This window comes from Ranitomeya imitator, chromosome 9 (assembly GCF_032444005.1).
Source record: "Ranitomeya imitator isolate aRanImi1 chromosome 9, aRanImi1.pri, whole genome shotgun sequence".
In the NCBI taxonomy this organism is placed as follows: domain Eukaryota; kingdom Metazoa; phylum Chordata; class Amphibia; order Anura; family Dendrobatidae; genus Ranitomeya; species Ranitomeya imitator.
Window position 1 is genome coordinate 104,037,218 of NC_091290.1, and position 25,302 is coordinate 104,062,519.

The 25,302-nt window shown below is 43.7% G+C and overlaps 1 protein-coding gene across 1 annotated transcript in view; it reads left to right on the forward strand.

The window, feature by feature from the left end:
* The first annotated feature begins 2,830 nt into the window (after window positions 1–2,830).
* Window positions 2,831–25,302, forward strand: part of LOC138649779 (C-signal-like) — a 170,602-nt gene continuing 148,130 nt past the window's right edge. The window contains exon 1 of the mRNA XM_069740457.1: window positions 2,831–3,100. The gene's annotated coding sequence lies outside the window, so the exon portion shown is untranslated. The remainder of the gene's footprint in view (window positions 3,101–25,302) is intronic.

A 25,302-nucleotide genomic window follows, 5' to 3' on the forward strand; every position in this document is an offset into this window, starting at 1 on the left:
TTCGGTTGGCATCTTCGTCAGGGGGCATGTTTGGATAACCAAATGCCGGACTTTTTATTCCAGCGCGTCCCGGAAGTGACTCCGCCGTGAACCAGAAGTGACGCATGCGTCACCTCGACAACCACGACACCGGCCGGCACCCGCGTCATGTGGCCCCGAGCATCAGGAAACACGTAATCCCCACGTGACCTGATAGGGACAAGGGACACATACAGATACAGGAAGCCGGCGGGCGCAGCGGGGACGAGGCGCGCATGCGTACTGGCCGCGGGAGGGTGACTAATGGGAAGTAAATGGAGTTACCGCAAAAAAGATCGGGACAGAGCCTGGTCAAGCTGGTACTGCGATAGATGTACATATGGAGGATACCATTATTAAGAAAACATATAATCTCAATAATACTTTCCCCAACAACAAATATAAAGAGAGGGATCAATACCAATATTGTAAACTTAATGTGGGGACAAAAAATAATTATAACAGTTGTAGTAGGCATAAATCAAATACATCATATACAGATCAGAGTACAAAAATAAATGCAAATAAAAGTGCATATTAAAACAGCCAAAAAATTTTTTTTTAAACATACAACCATAAATGAAATATAATATAAATGATCCAAAGATACATAAAAGTGTACACCATATGTATTTCTTGGTAACATAGACTTCCATAGCGAGTAGCAGCCAGAATTCAACCAGAATAAATAGTTATTGTAAGGAAAGGCCCGGCAGATAGTATAAAAGATATCAATACCTAAAAATATAAAGAAACATGAGTAAGAATTAAAAATGAAAACACCCAATATATATTTTCACCACAGCAAGTAGATGACCGCAGGGTATATCAGAATTTAGAAGATATATCATAGAAATGGGGAGAAAGAAAGGCTTTCCTTCAAACCTAGGGGGTGGACTGTTTGTAGCATCCAGATCCACCTGGCTTCAGATTGTGCCAGGCGCTGTGACAGTTTGCCACCTCTAATGTTAACCCCTTCATGACCCAGCCTATTTTGACCTTAAAGACCTTGCCGTTTTTTGCAATTCTGACCAGTGTCCATTTATGAGGTAATAACTCAGGACCGCTTCAATGTATCCTAGCGGTTCTGAGACTGTTTTTTCGTGACATATTGGGCTTCATGTTAGTGGTAAATTTAGGTCAATAAATTCTGCGTTTATTTGTGATAAAACTGAAAATTGGGGAAAATTTTGAAAATTTCACAATTTTCACATTTTTAATTTTTATTCTGTTAAACCAGAGAGTTATGTGACACAAAATAGTTAATAAATAACATTTCCCACATGTCTACTTTACATCAGCACAATTTTGGAAACAAAATTTTTTTTTTGCTAGGAAGTTATAAGGGTTAAAATTTGACCAGCGATTTCTCATTTTTACAACGAAATTTACAAAACCATTTTTTTTAGGGACCACCTCACATTTGAAGTCAGTTTGAGGGGTCTATATGGCTGAAAATACCCAAAAGTGACACCATTCTAAAAACTGCACCCCTCAAGGTGCACAAAACCACATTCAAGAAGTTTATTAACCCTTCAGGTGCTTCACAGCAGCAGAAGCAACATGGAAGGAAAAAATGAACATTTAACTTTTTAGTCACAAAAATGATCTTTTAGCAACACTTTTTTTATTTTCCCAATGGTAAAAGGAGAAACTGAACCACGAAAGTTGTTGTCCAATTTGTCCTGAGTACGCTGATACCTCATATATGGGGGTAAACCACTGTTTGGGTGCACGGCAGGGCTTAGAAGGGAAGGAGCGCCATTTGACTTTTTGAATCAAAAATTGGCTCCACTCTTTAGCGGACACCATGTCGCGTTTGGAGAGCCCCCGTGTGCCTAAAAATTGGAGCTCCCCCACAAGTGACCTCATTTTGGAAACTAGACACCCCAAGGAACTTATCTAGATGCATAGTGAGCACTTTAAACCCTCAGGTGCTTCACAAATTGATCCGTAAAAATGAAAAAGTACTTTTTTTTCACAAAAAATTTATTTTCGCCTCAATTTTTTCATTTTCACATGGGCAATAGGATAAAATGGATCATAACATTTGTTGGGCAATTTCTCTCGAGTACGCCGATACCTCGCATGTGGGGGTAAACCATTGTTTGGGCACACGGAAGGGCTCGGAAGGGAAGGCGCGCCATTTGACTTTTTGAATGGAAAATTAGCTCCAATTGTTAGCGGACACCATGTCGCGTTTGGAGAGCCCCTGTGTGCCTAAACATTGGAGCTACCCCACAAGTGACCCTATTTTGGAAACTAGACCCCCCAAGGAACTTATCTAGATGCATATTGAGCACTTTAAACCCCCAGGTGCTTCACAGAAGTTTATAACGCAGAGCCATGAAAATAAAAAATAATTTTTCTTTCCTCAAAAATTATTTTTTAGCCTGGAATTTTCTATTTTGCCAAGGGTAATAGGAGAAATTGGACCCCAAATGTTGTTGTCCAGTTTGTCCCGAGTATGCTGATACCCCATATGTGGGGGTAAACCACTGTTTGGGCACACAGCAGGGCTCGGAAGGGAAGGCCCGCCATTTGGCTTTTTAAATGGAAAATTAGCTCCAATCATTAGCGGACACCATGTCGCATTTGGAGAGCCCCTGTATGCCTAAACATTGCAGATCCCCCACAAGTGACGCCATTTTGGAAACTAGACCCCCAAAGGAACTAATCTAGTGTAAGGATTTGGACTGTACATCTCTTTCTGTCTGCTGTTGCCCTCAGTTCGGTTACTTTTGCCCTTACCTAAGATGGAGTCACTGGCCTCACGGGGGCCATCTTGCTTCCTGTCAGAATTTCCTTGTTCCTGTCTGTGGTGTATATAAGGGAGCTCTGTATATTACTCATTGCTTGAGTATCTTGTTCCTGGACTTGTGATCAAGCTGGAAGAACTGCAATCTTGCTGGTTTCTTCGTTACCTTGGGATACCCCATCTGTCTCCGGATCTACATCTCTTCATCGTAAGACTTGTTTCCCTGGATCTGCTCTGCACTTGTCTCTGCTGCTGGACTGTTCCCTGCTAGGAGGCCTGGCCTGGTCTCCAGGTCTTTGGATCTGACATACTTGGACTTCCACGGTCTGTACACGTGCTTACTGCTTATCCAGCTCTGTCTGCTACTAACTTGCTGTGTCATAGCTGTTTACCTGCATACCATCATAAATATTACTGAACTCTTAACCTGTTGTCTCTCGGCCTCTTTTCTGACCCATGATACTGATCTCCACTGCACTTAGCACTAAGTTTATAACATCTAGATGTGTGGTGAGCATTTAGAACCCCCAAGTGCTTCACAGAAGTTTATAACGCAGAGCCGTGAAAATAATATATACGTTTTCTATCCTCAAAAATAATTTTTTAGCCAAGAATTTTTTATTTTCCCAAGGGTTACAGGAGAAATTGGACCCCAAAATTTGTTGTACATTTTCTCCTGAGTACGCTGATACCCCATGTGTGGGGGTAAACCACTGTTCGGGCACACGTCGGGGCTCAGAAGGGAAGTAGTGACTTTTGAAATGCAGACTTTGATGGAATGGTCTGCGGGCGTCACGTTGCGTTTGCAGAGCCCCTGGTGTGCCTAAACAGTAGAAACCCCCCACAAGTGACCCCATTTTAGAAACTAGACCCCCCAAGGAACTTATCTAGATATGTGGTGAGCACTTTGAACCCTCAAGTGCTTCACATATGTTTACAACGCAGAGCCGTGAAAATAAAAAATCATTTTTCTTTCCTCAAAAATGATGTTTTAGCAAGCAATTTTTTATTTTCACAAGGGTAACAGGAGAAATTGGACCCCAATAATTGTTGCGCAGTTTATCCTGAGTATGCTGGTACCCCATATGTGGGGGTAAACCACTGTTTGGGCACACGTCGGGGCTCGGAAGTGAGGGAGCACCATTTGACTTTTTGAATACAAGATTGGCTGGAATCAATGTTGGCGCCATGTTGCGTTTGGAGACCCCTGATGTGCCTAAACAGTGGAAACCCCTCAATTCTACCTCCAAAACTAACCCCAACCCACCCCTAACCCTAATCCCAACTGTAGCCATAACCCTAATCACAACCCTAACCCCAACACACCCCTAACCCCAACCCTAATCCTAACCCTAATCCCGACTGTAGCCATAACCCTAACCACAACCCCAATTCCAACCCTAAGGCTATGTGCCCACGTTGCGGATTCGTGTGAGATTTTTCCGCACCATTTTTGAAAAATCCGTGGGTAAAAGGCACTGCGTTTTACCTGCGGATTTCCAGTGTTTTTTGTGTGGATTTCACCTGCGGATTCCTATTGAGGAAGAGGTGTAAAACGCTGCGGAATCCACACAAAGAATTGACATGCTGCGGAAAATACAACGCAGCGTTTCCGCGCTGTATTTTCCGCACCATGAGCACTGCGGATTTGGTTTTCCATAGCTTTACTTGGTACTGTAAACCTGATGGAACACTGCTGCGAATCCGCAGCGGCCAATCCGCACCGTGTGCACATAGCCTAATTCTAAAGGTATGTGCACACACTGCGGAAAATGCTGCGGATCCGCAGCAGTTTCCCATGAGTTTACAGTTCAATGTAAACCTATGGGAAACAAAAATCGCTGTACACATGCTGCGGAAAAACTGCACGGAAACACAGGGGTTTACATTCCGCAGCATGTCACTTCTTTCTGCGGATTCCACAGCGGTTTTACAACTACTCCAATAGTAAACCGCAGTTGTAAAACTGCAGTGAAATGCGCAGAAAAAACGCGGTTTAGCACTACGGATTTATCAAATCCGCTGCGGAAAAATCATCAGTGTTTCCAGCCATGGCCGATGATATTGGTGCAATGGTAACTATGTACAACTAAATGTTAAGAAAACTAAGGAGTTGGTGGCCAACTATAGCAGGATAATGATGGAATGCTTACCGATCACTATTGCTGGTCAGGAGGTAGAGCAGGTGGAGAGTTACAAATATTTGGGGGTCCATTTGGATAGCAAACTGGACTGGAGATGCCACTCAGAGACTGTCTACAAGAAGGGGATGAGCAGACTGTATTTCCTAAGGAAGCTGAGGTCTTTTAATGTGTGTAGCAAAATGTTAGAAATGTTCTACCAGTCTGTAGTGGCAAGTGCCATCTTTTTTGCAATCATATGCTGGGGTAGTAGTGTGCGGGCCTCTGATGCTAATAAGCTGAATAAGATTATTAAGAAGGCAAGTTCTGCTGTGGGCTGCAAGCTGGACTCTTTTGGGGAGGTAGTGGAGAGAAGAACTCTGAAAAAGTGTATGGCAATTATGAACAATAATGCACATCCATTATATGAGCTATTCATGAGACAGAAGAGCACCTTCAGTAACCGGCTAATACTTCTGAGGTGTAAGAAGGAAAAATATAGGAAATCGTTTGTGCCAACTGCCATGGGAATGTACAACAATAACATTAGGGTTAAACCACCAAGGTGAATGTCTACTTATTTCTCTACATTTCAGTTCACTTGTTGTGTATGTCCTATTCTAATGTATAATGTATAATGTTCTTCTGTCAACTCCACTGTCATGTCAACTATGTAATTCCCTTATGATTTTTATGATTTAACCCCTTAGTGACCGAGCCAAATTTTTGAAATCTGACCAGTGTCACTTTATGTGGTAATAACTCTGCAACGCTTCAACAAATCCCAGTGATTTTGAGATTGTTTTTTCGTGACACATTATACTTTATGATAATGGTAAATTTTGTTCAACATTTTTTGTGTTTATTTATAAAAAATATCAAAAATTTTAGAAAAATGTTAAAAAATTAGCAATTTTCTAAATTTGAATGATTATCCCTTTAATCCAGATAGTCATACAACAGCAAATCATTAATAAATAACATTTCCCACATGTCGGCTTTACATCAGCACCATTTGTAAAATGTTATTTTATTTTGTTAGCATTTTAGGAGGTCTAAAAATGTAGCAACAATTTTTCATTTTTTCAAAGAAATTTACAAAATTTATTTTTTTAGGGACTTATCCATGTTTGAAGTGCCTTTAGGGGTCTCATATATTGGGAAACCCACAAACGTGATACCATTTTAAAAACAGCACCCCTAAACATATTGAAAACTGCTGTCAGGTAGTTTATTAACCCTTCATGTGCTTTACAGGAATTAATGCAAAGTGGTATGACAGAAATGAAAATGTGTATTTTTACCACCTAAATGTTGCTAACTTCTAAACAGATTACTACAGCCGTCAGACTCTAAGGCCACTATTTGGTCATGAATTGCCATGGCAAACATCAGGACAACAAATTCATGATCTGAGGGCACCAATTGTGACAAAGAAGAAACCCCCACACACTGTTAACCATTTATAATGATGTAGTCACTATTGACAGCAGCATCTAAGGGGTTAAACAGATTTAGATGGTGCAAATACTGATCGTGGCTGGTACAGCAAGTTGTCAGCTATAGTGTACAACCGACAGATGCTGGATTGTCATCTGCATGGGGAGGCTATTCTCTTATATCTCAGGTCAGTTAAAAGACGTATTGGCGGTCATTAAGGGGTTAAGTTGTGCTGCTGTGATACCATAATTTCCCACAGGAACAATAAAGTATATCGTATCGTATATTGCAGCATCGGCCATGGCTGGATTGTAATATTTCACCAGTTTTTTAGGTGAAATATTACAAATCGCTCTGATTGGCAGTTTCACTTTCAACAGCCAATCAGAGCGATCGTAGCTACGGGGGGGGGGTGAAGCCACCCCCCCTGGGCTAAAGTACAACTCCTCCTGTCCCTGCAGGCCGGGTGAAATTACAGATAACCCTTTCACCCAGCCTGCAGGAGCCCAATCCGGCCATGACGCATATGCTGTCTCACAGGTCGGAATGGCACAGGTTTTCATGACGCATACGGTGCGTCAAAGGTCGGGAAGGGATTAATGTCAAGAGAATCGATACCCCGCTCCCTTAAGAGATCCCTGTTGCATTGGTGAAACTCCTTAAAGTGTCAGGGTATATTTTTAAGAGTGGAAGCGTCCGTGTGGCCAACTGCGGCCTGTATGCCAAGCACGTGTTCACGTACTCTTACTTTAAACAGGCGTGTTGTAAGTCCTATATAAATGAGGCCACAGGGGCATACCGCATAGTAAATCACATATCTCGTTGTGCATATAATACATTTCTTGATTTTGTAGGTTTTAGACCCACTTGAGTTCGAGAATGTATCACTTCTATAAATATTGCAGCATGCCACACAGTGGCCACACGGAACGCATCCACTCCTGTGGCTACCTTGAGTCAAAAATGTAACCCTAGGTTCATCCTCATAATGGCTATTTGTAAGGATATAGAGAAGATTTTTAGATCTCCTAAATGTTATTGCCGGTCTATGAGGTAGAAATTTAGCCAAAGTAGGGTCAGCCTGCAAAAAGTGCCAAGATCTATAAAGGGCCGATCGTATCGATGAAGAATGGGAATTGAAATTAGTAATAAACCTACTTTGATTATCTGAATACTTAGTATTATTAAGATGTCTATATAGTAGGCTATTATGGGAAGAATATCTAGCCCTATTATAGGCCCTTTTCAAAGTTCGATGACAGTCTCCCTGCTCAAGGAACCGAATTTTTAGATCCTCCGCTTGTCTCTCGAAATCTGCATCATTTTAGAGCAGATTTGGCGGAGGCACAGGAATTGTCCAACGGTGACTGACTTAATCATATGTTGTGGATGTGAGGAGGAAGCATGCAGCAACAAGTTCGTGGAGGAAGGCTTCCTATAGACATCTGAGTGTATTTCTCCGGTTGGGCCTCTTTTGACAATAATGTCCAAAAATTCAACAGAGTCCGAATTGGAAGTATGCGTCAAACGGATATTAAGATCATTGCTATTTAAATCTGTCATAAAAATATTTAATTCATGGGATGAACCCTGCCAGAACAGGAAGATGTCGTCAATGTACCGCGTCCATAATGGGACATGTATTATGATCTGGTGGCCTAGGAGCAGCATGAGACAGACTCTGGAGAAGGTGGTCCCTGTACTGACCGCAAACCCTGAACTAGCAGCGCAACTAGAAGTAGCCGTGGGGGGTACCTAACACTCCCTAGACCCCTCGGCACAGCCTAAGATCTAACTACCCCTAAAGGCAGAAACAGGAAACCTATCTTGCCTCAGAGAAAATCCCCAAAGGATAGATAGCCCCCCTCAAATATTGACTGTGAGAGTTGAGGGAAATAACATACGCAGATATGAAATCAGATTTTAGCATAGGAGGCCATACTAGCTAAAAAGAAAGAAAAGAACAGAGTACTATGCGGTCAGTACAAAAACACTAGAAAATATCCACAGCAGAAAATACGGATCACCACATCTGACTAAAGACATGGGGGGTATATCTGCATCTCCAGAGAAATATCTAGGCTGCAAAAAATCCTTCACAGACTAAGCTGGACAAAACAAAAACATGAAAAATGCACAGAACTATAAAGTCCACTGCAGGTGGACAGAAAAAACCAAGCAGGACTTATCTTAGTAGAAAAGCACAGCAAACTGGAGGGACCAGCAGGGAAGTGAATCCTTCCAGAACAATGGACAACTGGCACTGACTAAAGGATCCTGCAAAGCTATATACCCCAGTCAGTTTTGCAATTAGTAGATACACCTGTCCACTCCTGCAGTCCAGGCACAACTGCATTACCCTCTACAACCACCGGAGGGAGCCCAAAAGCTGAATTCACAACAGTACCCCCCCTTGAGGAGGGGTCACCGAACCCTCACCAGAGCCCCCAGGCCGATCAGGATGAGCCCGATGAAAGGCACGAACCAAATCAACGGCATGGACATCAGAGGCAGAAACCCAAGAATTATCCTCCTGGCCATAACCCTTCCACTTGACAAGGTACTGAAGCTTCCGCCTCGAAAAACGGGAATCCAAAATCTTCTCAACAACATATTCCAACTCCCCATCGACCAACACAAGGGCCGGAGGATCAACAGAGGGAACAACGGGCTCCACATATTTCCGCAACAAAGATCTATGGAAGACATTATGAATAGCAAAAGAGGCCGGAAGCGCCAGGCGAAAGGACACCGGATTAATAATCTCAGAAATCCTATAAGGACCAATAAATCGAGGCTTAAACTTAGGGGAAGAAACCTTCATAGGAACATGACGGGAAGACAACCAAACCAGATCACCAACCCGAAGCCGGGAACCAACACACCGACGACGGTTAGCAAAACGCTGAGCCTCCTCCTGAGACAGCACTAAATTGTCCACCACATAAGCCCAAATCTGCTGCAACCTGTTGACCACAGAATCCACACCAGGAAGGTCAGAAGGCTCAACCTGCCCAGAAGAAAAACGAGGATGAAAACCAAAATTACAAAAAAAAGGCGAAACCAAAGTAGCCGAACTAGCCCGATTATTAAGGGCAAACTCGGCCAATGGCAAAAAAGCCACCCAATCATCCTGATCAGCAGACACAAAGCCTCTCAAATAGGTCTCCAAGGTCTGATTAGTTCGCTCAGTCTGGCCATTTGTCTGAGGATGAAATGCAGAGGAAAAAGACAAATCAATGCCCAGCTTGGCACAAAAGGCCCGCCAAAACCTGGAAACAAACTGGGAACCTCTGTCGGACACAATATTCTCCGGAATACCATGCAAACACACCACATGCTGAAAAAACAACGGAACCAAATCAGAAGAAGGCAATTTAGGCAAAGGTACCAAATGAACCATCTTAGAAAATCGGTCACAGACAACCCAGATAACCGACATTCTTTGGGAAACAGGAAGATCGGAAATAAAATCCATAGAAATATGCGTCCAAGATCTCTCAGGGACCGGCAATGGCAAAAGCAACCCACTAGTGCGGGAACAGCAAGGCTTAGCCCGCGCACAAATCCCACAGGACTGCACAAAAGAACGCACATCCCGTGACAAAGAAGGCCACCAAAAGGACCTACTAACCAAATCTCTGGTACCAAAAATCCCAGGATGGCCAGCCAACACAGAACAATGAACCTCAGAAATCACTTTACTAGTCCATCTATCAGGAACAAACAGTTTCCCCACAGGACAGCGGTCAGGCTTATCAGCCTGAAATTTCTGAAGAACCCTTCACAAATCAGGGGAGATGGCAGAAAGAATTACCCCTTCTTTCAAAATGCCGACCGGCTCAAGAACCCCAGGGGAATCAGGAAAAAAACTCCTAGAGAGGGCATCCGCCTTAACATTCTTAGTACCCGGAATGTACGAGACCACAAAATCAAAACGGGAGAAAAACAGGGACCATCGAGCCTGTCTAGGATTCAGCCGTTTGGCAGACTCGAGGTAAATCAGATTCTTATGATCGGTCAGGACTACAATACGGTGCTTGGCCCCCTCAAGCCAATGTCGCCACTCCTCAAATGCCCACTTCATAGCCAACAACTCCCGATTGCCGACATCATAATTGCGTTCAGCAGGCGAAAACTTCCGAGAAAAGAAGGCACACGGTTTCATCAAGGAACCATCAGAATTCCTCTGAGACAAAACGGCCCCAGCCCCAATCTCAGACGCGTCAACCTCAACCTGAAATGGAAGAGAAACATCTGGCTGACGCAACACAGGGGCAGAAGTAAATCGGTGTTTAAGCTCCTGAAAGGCAGAAACAGCCGCTGAGGACCAATTCGTCACATCAGCGCCTTTCTTGGTCAAATCGGTTAGAGGTTTAACCACACTGGAGAAGTTGGCAATGAAACGACGATAGAAATTAGCAAAGCCCAAACATTTCTGAAGGCTCTTCACAGATGTGGGCTGAATCCAATCATGAATGGCCTGAACCTTAACCGGATCCATTTCTATAGATGAGGGAGAAAAAATGAAACCCAAAAAAGAAACCTTCTGCACTCCAAAGAGGCACTTTGACCCCTTCACAAATAAAGCATTATTACGGAGGATCTGAAATACCATCCTGACCTGTTTCACATGAGACTCCCAATCATCGGAAAAAATCAAAATATCATCCAAATATACAACCATGAATTTATCAAGATAACTCCGAAAGATATCATGCATGAAGGATTGGAACACAGATGGGGCCTTAGAGAGTCCGAATGGCATCACAAGGTATTCAAATTGGCCTTCGGGCGTATTAAAAGCAGTTTTCCATTTGTCACCCTGCTTGATACGAATAAGATTATATGCCCCTCGAAGGTCAATCTTAGTAAACCAGCTAGACCCCTTAATCCTAGCAAACAAATCAGTAAGCAAAGGCAAGGGGTATTGAAATTTAACCGTGATCTTATTCAAGAGGCGATAATCAATACAGGGTCTCAAGGAGCCATCCTTCTTGGCAACAAAAAAGAACCCCGCTCCCAACGGTGAAGAAGATGGCCGAATATGCCCTTTCTCCAAAGACTCCTTAATATAGCTCTGCATGGCGGTATGTTCAGGCACAGACAGGTTGAAAAGTTGGCCTTAGGGAACTTACAACCTGGAATCAAGTCAATAGCACAATCACAGTCCCTATGCGGTGGAAGGGAACTGGATTTGGGCTCATCGAATACATCCTGGAAATCAGACAAAAACTCAGGAACTTCAGAAGAGGGGGAAGAGGAAATTGACATCAAAGGAACCTGATCATGAACCCCCTGACAACCCCAACTAGTCACAGACATGGATTTCCAGTCTAACACCGGATTATGTAGCTGCAACCATGGAAAACCCAGCACAATATCATCATGCAAATTATGCAACACCAGAAAATGACAATCTTCCTGATGGGCTGGCGCCATGCATGGTCAGCTGTGTCCAAAACTGAGGTTTATTTTTAGCCAACGGTGTAGCATCAATGCCCCTCAAAGGAATAGGGTTCTGCAAAGGCTGTAAGGGAAAACCACAACGTCTGGCAAATTCTAAGTCCATTAAGTTCAGACGGACACCTGAATCCACAAATGCCATGACAGAAAATGATGATAATGAGCAGATCAAGGTCACGGATAACAGAAATTTAGGTTGTATAGTACTGATGGCAACAGAACTAGCGATTCTCTTAGTGCGCTTAGGGCAATCAGAAATAACATGAGCAGAATTGCCGCAGTAAAAACACAACCTATTCTGACGCCTGAATGTTTGACGTTCAGCTCTAGACAAAATCCTATCACACTGCATAGGCTCAGGGCTCCGCTCAGAGGGCAACGCCACAGTGTGCACAATTCTGCGCTCGCGCAAGCGCCGATCAATCTGAATGGCCAGAGCCATAGAATCACTCAGACCAGCAGGCATGGGGAACCCCACCATAACATCTTTAACGGATTCGGAAAGACCCTTTCTGAAAATTGCCGCCAAGGCATCCTCATTCCATTTAGTCAGTACAGACCATTTTCTAAATTTCTGGCAATACAATTCTGCCGCTTCTTGACCTTGACACAGGGCTAACAAGATTTTTTCAGCCTGATCCACAGAATTAGGCTCATCATACAACAACCCCAATGCCTGAAAGAACGAATCAACATTAAGCAAAGCAGGATTGCCAGATTCCAGGGAAAATGCCCAATCCTGTGGGTCACCACGCAGCAGGGATATGATGATTCTAACTTGCTGAATAGGATCACCAGAAGACCGGGGTCTTAATGCAAAAAACAGTTTACAATTATTTTTGAAACTCAAAAATTTGGATCTGTCACCAAAGAATAAATCAGGAGTGGGAATCTTAGGTTCTAAGGCAGGAGTTTGAACAATGAAATCTGAAATACCCTGTACCCTAGCAGCAAGCTGATCCACCCAAGAAACTAACTCCTGAACATTCATGTTAATACTAGACTCCGTAGCCACCCAGAGGTAAAGAGGGAGGAAAATACCAAACAGACTAAGGAAAAAAAAATTACTCAAAAGCTTTCCGCCCTTCTTCTGAGATGCAATTAACTCATTGTTGGCCAGTTGTACTGTTATGATCTGGTGGCCTAGGAGCAGTATGAGACGGACTCTGGAGAAGGTGGTCCCTGTACTGACCGCAAACCCTGAACTAGCAGCGCAACTAGAAGTAGCCGTGGGGGGTACCTAACACTCCCTAGACCCCTCGGCACAGCCTAAGATCTAACTACCCCTAAAGGCAGAAACAGGAAACCTATCTTGCCTCAGAGAAAATCCCCAAAGGATAGATAGCCCCCCACAAATATTGACTGTGAGAGGAGAGGGAAATAACATACGCAGATATGAAATCAGATTTTAGCATAGGAGGCCATACTAGCTAAAAAGAAAGAAAAGAACAGAGTACTATGCGGTCAGTACAAAAACACTAGAAAATATCCACGGCAGAAAATACGGATCACCACATCTGACTAAAGACATGGGGGGTATATCTGCATCTCCAGAGAAATATCTAGGCTGCAAAAAATCCTTCACAGACTAAGCTGGACAAAACAAAAACATGAAAAATGCACAGAACTATAAAGTCCACTGCAGGTGGACAGAAAAAACCAAGCAGGACTTATCTTAGTAGAAAAGCACAGCAAACTGGAGGGACCAGCAGGGAAGTGAATCCTTCCAGAACAATGGACAACTGGCACTGACTAAAGGATCCTGCAAAGCTATATACCCCAGTCAGTTTTGCAATTAGTAGATACACCTGTCCACTCCTGCAGTCCAGGCACAACTGCATTACCCTCTACAACCACCGGAGGGAGCCCAAAAGCTGAATTCACAACTGACATGGTCCATCGCCACCTGCTGGTCTGACAGGAAGATTTCAAGAGACAAGCGGATCTGTTTAAATAGGGTACATACCGTAAATGTGTTTAGCACATGTGACGTCAATTGGCGGACTTCCGTACTATGCGTGCGCGGCTATGACGGCTGCCCGGGAGGTGTGAGCCGGATCCTAGGGACGCGTGCGCCGATGTGCTAATTACATTTCTGGCATGCACCCTATTTAAACATATGAGAGCGATCAATAGTCAAACCCCTTTTGAGAAAGCCGACCGTGAAACGTGTGTCAGGGGGCTGCTTGTGGAACAGGGAGAATCATCCATACGCATGGGTAAGCCTGCTTTATGACTGTTATTGATTATGTTGGTTTGCACTGTGGCACTTTATGTTGTTACAGAGTCTTATAGGGCTTTGGAATGTACTCCACAAGTCTTCAGTATTGTTATTACAATATAGGCGGTACCAGGGATGTAATATTTTCTTCCCCTCTTGTTCCTTAAAGCTTACCATAGGTTTCCTCCACACCTCATTTGGGCTTTTTGCCTTTATTGTATTGTTACATAATCTGCTAGTATTGGTCAAAATTAAATTTATACCTTTTTATGAACATGATCTTTGGGATTTTTGTACTTCGTTTTCTTGTGCAATATATACCGGATGGAACCTGAAAACCCATCTCTTCAGGAAAGCCTACAGCCTGCAGTAACCATTCTGCCGCCTCACCACCACCCTCGAGCTGCTGCCTTACCACCACCAGAGCTGCTGCACCCTGACCTTCTGTCTCTTCCACATTATCCCGTAGACTGTAAGGATAGGGTCCTTTCTCCTCTGTACCAGTCTATCATTGTAAATTTGTTTACTGTAAATGATATCTATAACTCTGTATATAACCCTTTTCTCATGTACAGCACCATGGAATTAATGGTGCTATATAAATTAATAATAATAATATACCCCAGATATGGATTACTGCATGGGACTGAACACCAGACAGGTATGGTATATTGTTGGCTTGCTATTTTTATTTACCACTCGGAAATCGAGGGCTTCGCATGGATTAGCAGAACAATAAAGATGGGAAACTGTGTTGTGTTTGATTTAATTAAAACACTTTATTCTGGCTGTGTCTTTATTTAACCCTTTACCAACTATAGGATTAATAATGGATAGTTGTCTTATTGACACCTCTCCATTACTAAGCCAGGCTTGATGTCACCTTACAATACAAAGGTGGCATCAACCCCCAACTATTACCCCATATGCCACCACTACAAGGCAGTGTGAAGAGAGAGGCTAAGTGCCAGAATTTGAGCATCTTAGAGATGCGCCATTTCTGGGGCGGCTGGGGGTAGATGCTTGTAGTCATGGGAGGGCAATAACCATGGTCCCTTCGTAGACTATGAATATCTGCCCCCAGTCGCTGGCTTTCACTCTCTGGCTTGGAAAATTGCACGGGAGCCCATACCATTTTTTTCCCCGAAAAGATCATTTTATTAAATATGCACATCTCCCATAATTTGCACACACACACTACTAATTATATTGGTCACTGACATCTATATATCTAACTATTCTGCATGGATTTACTGTATGTAATCCATGTCTTCTATACTGTTGGCTTCTGCAGTGATTTTACAGAAGCCGACAAATGAATTAACGGTTAACCTTATATCTACAGTTAAGTCCATATATATTTGGACAGAGACATTTTTCTAATTTTGGTAATAGACATTATTACAATGAATTTTAAACAAAACAATTCAGATGCAGTTGAAGTTCAGACTTTCAGCTTTCATTTGAGGGTATCCACATCAAAATTGGATGAAGGGCTTAGGAGTTTCAGCTTCTTAACATGTGCCACCCTGTTTTTAAAGGGACCAAAAGTAATTGGACAGATTAAATAATTTTAAATAAAATGTTCATTTTTAGTACTTGGTTGAAAACCCTTTGTTAGCAATGACTGCCTGAAGTCTTGAACTCATGGACATCACCAGACGCTGTGTTTCCTCCTTTTTGATGCTCTGCCAGGTCTTCACTGCGGTGGTTTTCAGTTGCTGTTTGTTTGTGGGCCTTTCTGTCTGAAGTTTAGTCTTTAACAAGTGAAATGAATGTCCAATTGGGTTGAGATCAGGTGACTGACTTGGCCATTCAAGAATATTCCACTTCTTTGCTTTAATAAACTCCTGGGTTGCTTTGGCTTTATGTTTTGGGTCATTGTCCATCTGTAGTATGAAATGACGACCAATCAGTTTTGCTGCATTGGGCTGGATCTGAGCACACAGTATGGCTCTGAATACCTCAGAATTCATTCAGCTGCTTCTGTCCTGTGTCACATCATCAATAAACACTAGTGACCCAGTGCCACTGGCAGCCATGCATGCCCAAGCATCACACTGCCTCTGTCGTGTTTTACAGATGATGTAGTATGCTTTGGATCATGAGCTGTACCACGCCTTCGCCATACTTTTCTCTTTCCATCATTCTGGTAGAGGTTGATCTTGGTTTCATCTGTCCAAAGAATGTTCTTCCAGAACTGTGCTGGCTTTTTTAGATGTTTTTTAGCAAAGTCCAGTCTAGCCTTTTTATTCTTGATGCTTATGAGTGGCTCGCACCGTGCAGTGAACCCTCTGTATTTACTTTCATGCAGTCTTCTCTTTATGGTAGATTTGGATATTGATACGCCGACCTCCTGGAGAGTGTTGTTCACTTGGTTGGCTGTTGTGAAGGGGTTTCTCTTCACCATGGATATTATTTTGCGATCATCCACCACTGTTGTCTTCCGTGGGCGCCCAGGTCTTTTTGCATTGATGAGTTCACCAGTGCTTTCTTTCTTTCTCAGGATTTACCAAACTGTAGATTTTGCCACTCCTAATATTGTAGCAATTTCTCGGATGGTTTTTTTCTGCTTTTGCAGCTTAAGGATTGCTTGTTTCACCTGCATGGAGAGCTCCTTTGACCGCATGTTTACTTCACAGCAAAACCTTCCAAATGCAAGCACTACACATCAAATCCACTCCAGGCCATTTATCTGCTTAACTGATAATGACATAACGAAGGGATTGCCCACACCTGTCCATGAAATAGCCTTGGAGTCAATTGTCCAATTACTTTTGGTCCCTTTAAAAACAGGGTGGCACATGTTAAGGAGCTGAAACTCCTAAACCCTTCATCCAATTTAATGTGGATACCCTCAAATGAAAGCTGAAAGTCTAAACTTCAACTGCATCTGAATTGTTTTGTTTAAAATTCATTATGGTAATGTCTATAACCAAAATTAGAAAAATGTTGTATCTTAACTGTATCTGTCTATGAAATATAAAGACAAATTATATATATATATATATATATATATATATATACTAGCTGAAGAACCCGGCATTGCCCAGGCATAGTAACTGACTGTGGTTCGCTATAGCACCTCACTTCTCTCATTTTCCCATCACGCCTCTCATTTCCCCCTTACATCTCTCATTTCCCCCTCACTCCTCTCTTTTTCCCCCCCACACCTGTCATTTTGACCTCACACCTGTCATTTTCCCCTCAGTATATGCCAGTATGCCATCTCCCCTGTTAATAGTATATACCTGTATGTTATCTCCTCCTGTATATAGTATATACCTGTATGTCATCTCCCCTTTATATAGCATAGACCTTCATGCCATCACCCCTGTAAAAAGTATATTCCTGTATGCTATGTCCTCCTGTATATAGTATATACCTGTATGTCATCTCCCCTGTATATAGTATATACCTGTATGTCATCTCCCTGTATATATTATACAACTGTGTGTCATCTCCCCTGTATAAATTATATACCTGTATGTAATCTCCTCCTGTATATAGTATATACCTGTGTGTCATCTCCTCCTGTATATAGTGTCTACCTGTGTGTCATCTCCCCTGTATATACCTGTGTGTCATCTCCCCTGTATATATTACATGCCTGTGTGTCATCTCCTCCTGTATATAGTATATACCTGTGTCATCTCCTCCTGTATATAGTATATACCTGTATGTCATCTCCTCCTGTATATAGTATATGCCTGTGTGTCATCTCCTCCTGTATATAGTATATACCTGTTGTGAGTTCTGTTTTTGGGCTCCCTCTGGTGGTTACTGATGGTACTGGGTGATTTGTGTTCTGCTGTCTCTGGTGTCCCCCTGTTCTATTAGGATTTGGGAGTTTCCTATTTAACCGGGCTTTCTTGTCATTTCCCCGCCAGCTATCAAGGTTATCAGAGTGTTTTTTTACCTCAGCTTCTGGCTTCAGTAATCTTCAGGACAAGCTAAGTTTTGATTTTCTTGTTCCACGTTTTGCTTTATTTTTGTCTTGTCCAGCTTGCATATAATTGTCTCTTTGCTGCTGGTTGCTTTAGTGGGCTGTAATTGCTCCTCATGTTCCATGAGTTGGAACATGAGTTCAAGTAATTACAGGATGGTTTTTTGAAGGGTTTTTTGCTGACCGCACAGTTTACTTTTGTATCCTCTGCTATCTAGTTTTAGCGGGCCTCATTTTGCTGAATCTGTTTTCATACTGTATATGTGCCTTCCTCTCATTTCACCGTCATATGTGGGGGGCTGCTATTTCTGTGGGGTATTTCTCTGGAGGCAAGAGAGGTCTGTGTTTCTTCTAATAGGGGAAGTTAGATCTTCGGCTGGTGCGAGACGTCTAGGATCAACGTAGGCACGTTCCCCGGCTATTGTTATTTGTGTGTTCAGGTTTAGGGTCGCGGTCAGCTCAGGTTCCATCACCCTAGAGCTCGTTGGTGCTTGTCCTTTTGTGATTCCCTGCCATTGGAATCATGACAATACCTGAATGTCATCTCCTCCTGTATATAGTATATACGTGTGTCATTTCCCCTTTATATAGTATATACCTGTATGCTATCTCCTCCTGTGTATAGTATATACCTGTATGTCATCCCCTGTATATAGTATATATCTGTGTGTCATCTCCCCTGTATATATTACATACATATATGTCATCTCCTCCTGTATATAGTATATACCAGTATGTCATCTCCTCCTGCATATAGTATATTCCTGTATGTCATCTCCCCTTTATATAGTATGCACCTGTATGTCATCTCCTCCTGTATATAGTATACTAGATGGTGGCCCGATTCTAACGCATCGGGTATTCTAGAATATGCATGTCCACGTAGTATATTGCCCAGCCATGTAGTATATTGCCCAGTCATGTAGTATATTGCCCAGCCACATAATATATTGCCCAGCCACATAGTATATTGCACAGCAACGTAGTATACAGCACAGAGCCACGTAGTATATTGCCCAGCCACGTACTACATTGCCCAGCTACGCAGTATATTGCTCAGCCACGTAGTATATTGCCCAGTCACGTAGTATATTGTGTTGTGAATTCCGCTCTTGGGCTCCCTCCAGTGGTTCTAAGTGGCACTTTTGTGAGTTCTGCTCTTGGGCTCCCTCCGGTGGTTTTAAGTGGAATGGCTGCTCCTTGGATTTAGCAGTTAGCAGCTGCTTCCACTGATTGTCTATTCTGCTTGGCTATTTAGCCTGGCTCTTTCCTTCAGCTTGTGCCACTTGTCAGTGGTTCCTGGTTGGATTCACATCTCTTTTGGATTTCCCTGTTATCCTGACCAGTTCAGCAAAGTTAAGTCCTTGCTTGCTCTTTTCTGTCCACAGGTTGTGGACTTGTCCGTTCTGTGCTTTCTATGTTTTGTCCAGCTTGTCAGTTGTTGTGAATTCTGTGGCCAAGCTCCCTCCTGTGGTCGAGAGTGGTACTGCGGCTTCTGAGTTTCCTTCCTCAGGTGATGAGGTTAAGTCGTTAGGTGCTGCTCTATTTAACTCCACCTAGTTCTTTGTTCCTGGCCTCCAGTCAATGTTCTAGTATTGGTCTTGCTTCCTCCTGGATCGTTCCTGTGGCCTGTCTATCCTGCATAAGCTAAGTTTTGCTTGTGTTATTTTTGTTTGCTATTTTTTCTGTCCAGCTTGCTATATTGGTTTTTCTTGCTTGCTGGAAGCTCTGAGACGCAGAGGGAGCACCTCCGTACCGTTAGTCGATGCGGAGGGTCTTTTTGCCCCTCTGCGTGGTTGTTTGTAGGTTTTTGTGTTGACCGCAAAGCTATCTTTCCTATCCTCGGTCTATTCAGTAAGTCGGGCCTCACTTTGCTAAATCTATTTCATCTCTGTGTTTGTATTTTCATCTTACTCACAGTCATTATATGTGGGGGGCTGCCTTTTCCTTTGGGGAATTTCTCTGAGGCAAGGTAGGCTTATTTTTCTATCTTCAGGGCTAGTTAGTTTCTCAGGCTGTGCCGAGTTGCATAGGGAGCGTTAGGCGCAATCCACGGCTACCTCTAGTGTGGTGTGTTAGGATTAGGGATTGCGGTCAGCAGAGTTCCCACGTCTCAGAGCTCGTCCTTTGTTTTTGGTAATTGTCAGGTCACTTTATGTGCTCTGAACTTCAATGTCCATTGTGGTTCTGAATTACCTGTTCATAACAGTACTGAAGGCCTAAAGTACTAATGCTTCTCAATAGAGGGAAAAGAGAAGTTCTGAGACCATTTTTTTTTTCTTTGCACTGTGTTCTGTCTTTCTTTTCCCCTTTACATCAGGGTGGTTCAGAACACAGGTGTGGACATGGACATTCAAGGTCTGTTCTCTTTGATGGATAATCTCGCTATAAATGTACAGAATATTCAAGATTTAGTGGTTCAGAATCCTATGTTAGAACCTAAGATTCCTATTCCTGAGTTATTTTCTGGAGATAGAGCAAAGTTTTTGAATTTTAAAAATAATTGTAAACTGTTTCTGGCTTTGAAACCCCGCTCCTCTGGTGACCCAGTTCAACAAGTTAAGATCATTATTTCTTTATTACGTGGCGACCCTCAAGACTGGGCATTTTCCCTTGCGCCAGGAGATCCTGCATTATGTAATATTGATGCGTTTTTTCTGGCGCTCGGATTGCTGTACGACGAACCTAATTCAGTGGATCAGGCAGAGAAAAATTTGCTGGCTCTGTGTCAGGGTCAGGATGAGATAGAGATTTATTGTCAGAAGTTTAGAAAGTGGTCCGTGCTCACTCAATGGAATGAATGTGCGCTGGCAGCTATTTTCAGAAAGGGTCTCTCTGAAGCCCTTAAGGATGTCATGGTGGGATTTCCTATGCCTGCTGGTCTGAATGAGGTTATGTCTTTGGCCATTCAGATCGGTCGACGCTTGCGCGAGCGCAAATCTGTGCACCATTTGGCGGTATTATCTGAGCATGAACCTGAGCCTATACAGTGCGATAGGACTTTGACCAGAGCTGAAAGGCAAGAACACAGACGTCAGAATGGGCTGTGTTTCTACTGTGGTGATTCCACTCATGCTATCTCCGATTGTCCTAAGCGCACTAAGCGGTTCGCTAGGTCTGCCACCATTGGTACGGTACAGTCGAAATTTCTTTTGTCCGTTACTTTGATCTGCTCTTTGTCTTCCTACTCTGTCATGGCATTTGTGGATTCAGGCGCTGCCCTGAATTTGATGGACTTGGAGTTTGCTAGGCGTTGTCTGTTTGTCTTGGAGCCCTTGCAGTGTCCTATTCCATTGAGAGGAATTGATGCTACGCCTTTGGCCAAGAATAAGCCTCAGTATTGGACCCAGCTGACCATGTGCATGGCTCCTGCGCACCAGGAGGATATTCGCTTTCTGGTGTTGCATAATCTGCATGATGTGGTCGTGTTGGGGTTGCCTTGGCTACAAGTCCATAACCCAGTATTAGATTGGAAATCAATGTCTGTGTCCAGCTGGGGTTGTCAGGGGGTACATGGTGATGTTCCATCTCTGTCTATCTCATCATCCACCCCTTCTGAGGTCCCAGAGTTCTTGTCGGATTACCGGGATGTATTCGATGAGCCCAAGTCCAATGCCCTACCTCCGCATAGGGATTGTGATTGTGCTATCGATTTGATTCCTGGTAGTAAGTTTCCTAAGGGTCGACTGTTTAATTTAACTGTACCTGAGCACGCCGCTATGCGGAGTTACGTGAAGGAGTCTTTGGAGAAGGGTCATATTCGCCTGTCATCATCGCCATTGGGAGCGGGGTTCTTTTTTGTGGCCAAGAAGGATGGTTCGCTGAGACCTTGTATTGATTACCGCCTTCTAAATAAAATTACGGTAAAATTTCAGTACTCCTTGCCGCTGCTGTCTGATTTGTTTGCTCGGATTAAGGGGGCTAGTTGGTTCACCAAGATAGATCTTCGTGGTGCGTATAATCTTGTGCGTATTAAACGGGGCGATGAATGCAAAACAGCATTTAATACGCCCGAAGGCCATTTTGAGTACCTGGTTATGCCATTCGGACTTTCTAATGCTCCATCAGTGTTTCAGTCCTTTATGCATGACATCTTCCAAGAGTACCTGGATAAATTCCTGATTGTATACTTGGATGATATTTTGGTCTTCTCGGATGATTGGGAGTCTCATGTGAAGCAGGTCAGAATGGTGTTCCAGGTCCTGCGTGCTAATTCTTTGTTTGTGAAGGGGTCAAAGCGTCTCTTTGGTGTTCAGAAGATTTCATTTTTGGGGTTCATTTTTTCTCCTTCTACTATCGAGATGGACCCTGTTAAAGTTCAGGCCATTTATGATTGGACTCAGCCAACATCTCTGAAGAGTCTGCAAAAGTTCCTGGCCTTTGCTAATTTTTATCGTCGCTTCATCGCTAATTTTTCTAGCATTGCTAAACTGTTGACTGATTTAACCAAGAAGGGTGCTGATGTGGTCAATTGGTCTTCTGCTGCTGTGGAAGCTTTTCAGGAGTTGAAGCGTCGTTTTTCTTCTGCCCCTGTGTTGTGCCAACCAGATGTTTCGCTTCCGTTCCAGGTCGAGGTTGATGCTTCCGAAATTGGAGCAGGGGCTGTTTTGTCGCAGAGAAGTTCTGATTGCTCGGTGATGAAACCATGCGCCTTCTTTTCCAGGAAATTTTCGCCTGCTGAGCGAAATTATGATGTTGGCAATCGAGAGTTGCTAGTCATGAAGTGGGCTTTCGAGGAGTGGCGTCATTGGCTTGAAGGAGCTAAGCATCGCGTGGTGGTCTTGACTGATCACAAAAACTTGACTTATCTCGAGTCTGCCAAACGGTTGAATCCTAGACAGGCTCGTTGGTTGCTGTTTTTCTCCCGTTTTGACTTTGTGGTTTCGTACCTTCCGGGCTCTAAAAATGTGAAGGCGGATGCCCTGTCTAGGAGTTTTGTGCCCGATTCTCCGGGTTTGCCTGAGCCGGCGGGTATTCTCAAAGAGGGGGTAATTTTGTCTGCCATCTCCCCTGATTTGCGGCGGGTGCTGCAAAAATTTCAGGCTAATAGTCCTGACCGTTGCCCAGCGGAGAAACTGTTTGTCCCTGATAGGTGGACGAATAAAGTTATCTCTGAGGTTCATTGTTCGGTGTTGGCTGGTCATCCTGGAATCTTTGGTACCAGAGATTTGGTGGCTAGATCCTTTTGGTGGCTGTCTCTCTCGCGGGATGTGCATTCTTTTGTGCAGTCCTGTGGGATTTGTGCTCGGGCTAAGCCCTGCTGTTCTCGTGCCAGTGGGTTGCTTTTGCCCTTGCCGGTCCCGAAGAGGCCCTGGACACATCTCTATGGATTTTATTTCGGATCTTCCTGTCTCTCAAAGAATGTCGGTCATTTGGGTGGTTTGTGATTGCTTCTCTAAGATGGTCCATTTGGTGCCCTTGTCTAAATTGCCTTCCTCCTCTGATTTGGTGCCGTTGTTTTTCCAGCATGTGGTTCGTTTACATGGCATTCCAGAGAACATCGTTTCTGACAGAGGTTCCCAGTTTGTTTTGAGGTTTTGGCGAGCCTTTTGTGCTAGGATGGGCATTGATTTGTCTTTTTCCTCGGCTTTCCATCCTCAGACAAATGGCCAGACTGAACGAACCAATCAGACCTTGGAAACATATCTGAGATGTTTTGTTTCTGCTGATCAGGATGATTGGGTGTCCTTTTTGCCTTTGGCTGAGTTCGCCCTTAATAATCGGGCCAGCTCGGCTACTTTGGTTTCGCCGTTTTTCTGCAATTCTGGGTTCCACCCTCGTTTCTCTCCAGGGCAGGTTTAGTCTTCGGACTGTCCTGGTGTGGATACTGTGGTGGATAGGTTGCAGCAGATTTGGACTCATGTAGTGGACAATCTGACTTTGTCCCAGGAGAAGGCTCAACGTTTCGCTAACCGCAGGCGCTGTGTGGGTCCCCGACTTCGTGTTGGGGATTTGGTTTGGTTGTCATCTCGTTATATTCCTATGAAGGTTTCTTCTCCTAAATTTAAGCCTCGTTTCATTGGTCCATATAGGATTTCTGAGGTTCTTAATCCTGTGTCTTTTCGTTTGACTCTTCCAGTTTCTTTTTCCAACCATAACCTGTTCCATAGGTCATTGTCGCGGAGATACGTGGCACCTGTGGTTCCATCTATTGATCCTCCTGCTCCGGTTTTGGTTGAAGGGGAATTGGAGTATATAGTGGAGAAGATTTTGGATTCTCGTGTTTCGAGACGGAAACTCCAGTATCTGGTTAAGTGGAAAGGTTATGGTCAGGAAGATAATTCATGTCCATGCTGCCGATCTGTGGCTCATCCTGGTCGGCCTGGGGGCTCTGGTGAGGGTTCGGTGACCCCTCCTCAAGGGGGGGGTACTGTTGTGAATTCTGTGGCCAAGCTCCCTCCTGTGGTCGAGAGTGGTACTGCGGCTTCTGAGTTTCCTTCCTCAGGTGATGAGGTTAAGTCGTTAGGTGCTGCTCTATTTAACTCCACCTGGTGCTTTGATCCTGGCCTCCAGTCAATGTTCTAGTATTGGTCTTGCTTCCTCCTGGATCGTTCCTGTGGCCTGTCTATCCTGCATAAGCTAAGTTTTGCTTGTGTTATTTTTGTTTGCTATTTTTTCTGTCCAGCTTGCTATATTGGTTTTTCTTGCTTGCTGGAAGCTCTGAGACGCAGAGGGAGCACCTTCGTACCGTTAGTCGGTGCGGAGGGTCTTTTTGCCCCTCTGCGTGGTTGTTTGTAGGTTTTTGTGTTGACCGCAAAGCTATCTTTCCTATCCTCGGTCTATTCAGTAAGTCGGGCCTCACTTTGCTAAATCTATTTCATCTCTGTGTTTGTATTTTCATCTTACTCACAGTCATTATATGTGGGGGGCTGCCTTTTCCTTTGGGGAATTTCTCTGAGGCAAGGTAGGCTTATTTTTCTATCTTCAGGGCTAGTTAGTTTCTCAGGCTGTGCCGAGTTGCATAGGGAGCGTTAGGCGCAATCCACGGCTACCTCTAGTGTGGTGTGTTAGGATTAGGGATTGCGGTCAGCAGAGTTCCCACGTCTCAGAGCTCGTCCTTTGTTTTTGGTAATTGTCAGGTCACTTTGTGTGCTCTGAACTTCAATGTCCATTGTGGTTCTGAATTACCTGATCATAACAGTCAGTATGATTTAATTCTGTGTAGCTGGAAGCTCTGGGAAGCAGATTTACCCTCCACACCTTTAGTCAGGTGTGGAGATTTTGTAAACTCTGTGTGGATTTTTTGTAGTGTTTTATACTGACCGCACAGTATTCCATCCTGTCCTATCTAGCTAGACTGGCCTCCTGTGCTCATCCTGGTTTCATTCTGTGT